At 38.6% G+C, this 4,342-nt stretch overlaps 1 pseudogene; it reads left to right on the top strand.

Annotated features, from left to right (window-relative positions):
- The first annotated feature begins 1,061 nt into the window (after nucleotides 1–1,061).
- LOC147896917 (cold-responsive protein kinase 1-like) lies at nucleotides 1,062–2,746 on the top strand (annotated as a pseudogene).
- The last annotated feature ends 1,596 nt before the right edge of the window (nucleotides 2,747–4,342 follow it).

Here is a 4,342-nt window from a genome sequence, read left to right as displayed (position 1 = left end):
CCCAAAACGATTGACTGAGGGTTGGTCCCAAAATAGGCCACCAACGACACGATAGAACCGGTGCATAAAATAGAGCAACTGACCTACGGTATCCGTTCGACCCATAGCCATCTGGGATCATTTGGGACTCCAAACAAGCCTTGCAACCCAAGAGTGGGCTGCCTTGGGAAATGCTCCATCTACCCTCAATGCGGTCAATCATGGGATGCCTTCTTACACTTTCATGTAGCCTAATTGGCAGTGTGCCAACTCCGTCCAGCCATCAGGCCACACATGGCCCCCATCTGGTGTCCAAACCAGGACCTACCGGATAACCGAGCTACTCAAATGCCTTCTCCTCATATGGGGGGCTTATAAGTAGAGTTAGCTAGTTCCCGCGTAGTTACATGAGAGTGGACCATTGATATCTAACATCCCCCTTCAATGTCCACCCACAAGTGAACTTAACTTTTCGATCCAATGCCAAGTCAATGAAGATGCCTCTCCAGCAAGTCTCTTCTAAGAGCCTTCGTGAAGATGTCCGTAGCATTCTCTTTAGTCGAACAGTATACCAAGTCGACCTCTCCATCATGATGAGCTCGTGTACAAAGTGATATTGAATCTCAATGTGTTTTGTGTGAGCATGGAACATAGGGTTCTTTGCAATCGCCATGCAACTCTGATTGTCACATGATAACTGCGTAGGCTTGTTCTGCACTACACCCATGTCCCCCAAAATCCTCCTCGCTCAATGCCTCTCTACTTCAACTTGGCACCCATAGAAGATAATCTTGGCTCACAAGGTTGCGCTTATATAGATTTCACAATCTAAAGCTATCATTGGATGTACTCAATCTTTTGTTGGTCTACGGACAGAAAGGTTTCTATGAAGTAAATCCACAAATTTCTTAAATTAGATAAGCAATTTTAAAAGAAGGATGTCCTTGTATAAATATAGATCCATTTCAAGACACTTCTATCATTTGGAAGTATCGATCTAAGGAAATTACAAATTCTCACACATTGTTGTAGATTACAATCCATTTGAAGAAGGATTTACAAATCGTGCAATACTATTTACTATGGTTCAAATGGAGGAAGCAACAAGGAATTTTCATCCTGACAATAAACTTGGGGAAGGTGGATTCCCGTTTACAAGGTATGCCAACGTTTGGGAGTTACTTCATTTACATTTTCTCCTTGAAATGTACTAGGAATGAAAATGCTGACCAGACATAGAAGTCAATTGTTGGGCTCATAAGGCAAGCCGATTCTAAACTTGAAAACAAGATAATAGCATGAATATAACAAATTATATTTTCATAGGGAACGCTAGAGGATGGATGAGTTGTTGCAATCAAAAAGCTTTCACTTGGAAGTCATCAAGGAAAGCACCAATTTTTGAACGAAGTCAATCTCCTTATGATTGTGCAACATCGAAATCTTATAAATCTATTGCCAGGATGCTGTCTCAAGGGTTCGAAGAGAGTACTAGTGTATGAATATTTACCGAAACAAAGCTTGGATAGACATCTATTCTGTAAGTCCATGGGATAGTATTTTTGAGTTGTGCCACTGTGCACTATGTAATTATATAATTACATAATCTTTGCAAAAGCTTCGAGTCAAATTTAAGATAATTTTAAATAGCATTTTCTTGTTGTATAAGCTTAGCAACATGGAAACTTTTTAAATATTCTTGCAATCATATGTTTATGTTTGCGTGTTGTTTGCTTCATAGATTCTAAACCTTTGGTAACTAAGCTAGACTGGCATGCACCATGGGAAATAATATTGGGTATAGCTAAAGGATTGGCATACTTGCATGAGGAATCTTCAATGCATATTCTACATAGGGACATCAAACCAAGCAATATCCTCCTAGATGACAACCTAAATCCAAAGATTGCAGATTTTGGATTAGCAACGCTTTTCTCTGGGAATGAAAGTCACATCAGTAATACTAGAGTTCATGGAACATTGTATGGATTCATGAGTGTAGCACAATATAATTTATCGATACAATATGGTATGTCAAGTAATGTTGTTTGGAGATTGTGTATTGACTTGGCTTTTTGGATGTAGGGGATATCTTGCTCCGGAATATGTTGTCAACGGACAACTCACTGAGAAGGTTGATGTGTTTAGCTTTGGGCTCGTTTGTCTAGAGATCATAAGCGGAATGAGAAACTCAAATTTGTGCTTGCCACCAGATCAGCAGCATCTTCTAAAATGGGTAAGCACTACTTGATCTCGCATGTTATTTGCTAGTTTGATCTGCATGCTTGTTCGCTTCTTGTTGTAGTAGTGATGTGGTTCAGACTCCATATTTGTCAAAAAGTTTATTTCTTATCAAGATGCAAATGCTTATATTTTCCTCTAGCAATTGCTTTAAAAAAAGAAACTAAATATTGGCTTGAGGTGTATGTGAACTAGTGTTTTCTACTACTTTGTAGGCATGGATGCTCTTTAAAGATGAGCGACGGTTTGAAGTGGTGGATCCAAGTTTGGAAGGGAACTTCTCTTTAGAGGAGGTAGTGCGTGGTATGCATATAGCACTATTGTGTACACAAGCAAATGCCCGATTAGGCCAATCATGTCTAAAACTGTGTTGTTATTGATTAGTCCATCACAAAGTTTGGAGATGCCCACCGTGCCAGCATTCCTAGAAGACATGAGTGAAATAGAAATGGAACATAGAAGGCCCTCCCCCACAGCACAAATTAGTAAAGCCGCTTCTATCAGTGATGTGGTAGAAGCTCGTTAACTTGCTGTAGTAAAAGACTTCCTCGATGCTGCTATGGACATAGTTATCAATAGAGTAAAAAACAAGGATGGATTTCCATCTAAAAATTGTATGTCACAAATCTATGGCAATATGAAGTATAGATACGTAGAAAGTTTGTCACAAATCTATGGAAATTTGGGGATATAAGGTAAATATAAATACACAGAAACAAACTTGCTAAGTTTTCTCATGTGCTTGGAGGATATATTTAGATCAATTCGAATTCTTAAATGCCTATGATTGAGCATTGTAAATTAGACAATATATGATGGAATTTTAAAGTTCTATGAGCATCATGTGCACCATCTTGCAATCTGAAAATTACCCCTTTTACTTTTTTGAAGCACCAAAATTCATGAATTGACAAAAATTCACCCCTTCATCTATTTGGAAATGTATGTTGAAAGAATCCATGTAAAAATCTACAAAGAGCTTATGCACCCAAGGGTCACCCAAGGATACTCATTGGCCCTTTGCTTACATGGTGCTCACAAGGGTTGCAATTGGAGACCATGAACGTGCAACATGTTCATTCATGCAAAGGAATACACATGCATTTTTAGGTCATGGCCACCCACCCACCTTATGAAGTCATAGCTTGCATCTTTAATGCTAAATCCTTGCCCAATAATTCCATATGCTTCCTTATAATCAACTCCCACAAGCATAATTTCAAAAGGAATCATGATTAACCTAGGACCATGTCATGAAAAAATTGGTCAACCATCCAACTTGATAACATGTTAGGAACTTACTAGATATTAATGGAGATTTTTTATCTGTTCTAGTGATGTAGTACCACAATAGATTGAATGAAAAGAAAGGAACAATGAAAGTTTCTTCATGTTATGTTATAACGTAGGTCTATGACACACGATACATTGGCTTTGGCTAAGAACTATCAAGAGTGCTTAAACAATTTCTTGGCACTCCCAATTCAAAATAGCAATATGATAATAAAAAATGTTACAATAATGGGTCTATGTGATATAAGTTTTGCGACTAAGGTATTGTCTAAAAATAAAATGCACATTATAATTATGCATAACTACTTAAAAAAGTTTTTTTTTCAAAAAGATTACTTCATTAAGTATGAATGAAAACCGCAAGAGCAAGCTCAAATGCGGGAGTACATAAGAAGAACGGAGATCCTCTCTAAACTCTGAAAAAAGTATCTCTCCTAGCTGTGGCTGCTCTGGGGGATCCCGACATGCTTGCTTAGATGGCCATCAATGTGTGTATAGTATCAATCCATATACTGGCTATAGACTCGGAAGGGTGAACCTGTGAACCCTCTATCGCCTCCGTACATCTAACCCTCAAAATATGTGAAGTTGCAATGCTAGCTAGAATCTCCCAAGATGTGTCTACTGAGGCATGAGCAACTCTAAAAGGAGTGAAGGGAACATCTTGGAGAGAGCATGACCCCACAGAGTGGGGTTGTATAATGAAGGATGAGTCTGAGTCATGTCCCTCAAAAAACACATGAGAGCCATAAGAGATAATCATGCCACTGATCCACAAGTAATGGACAAGGGTGCTCTATGAAATATGCAAAGAATCTTAGCAACACCC

The sequence above is a fragment of the Dipteris shenzhenensis genome, chromosome 11, assembly GCF_047967505.1.
Source record: "Dipteris shenzhenensis isolate YYH24624 ecotype China chromosome 11, Dip_SZ_1.0, whole genome shotgun sequence".
Lineage (NCBI taxonomy): Eukaryota > Viridiplantae > Streptophyta > Polypodiopsida > Gleicheniales > Dipteridaceae > Dipteris > Dipteris shenzhenensis.
Note: the sequence above shows the minus strand (reverse complement) of the source record. Positions and strands in the feature narration are given on the sequence as shown.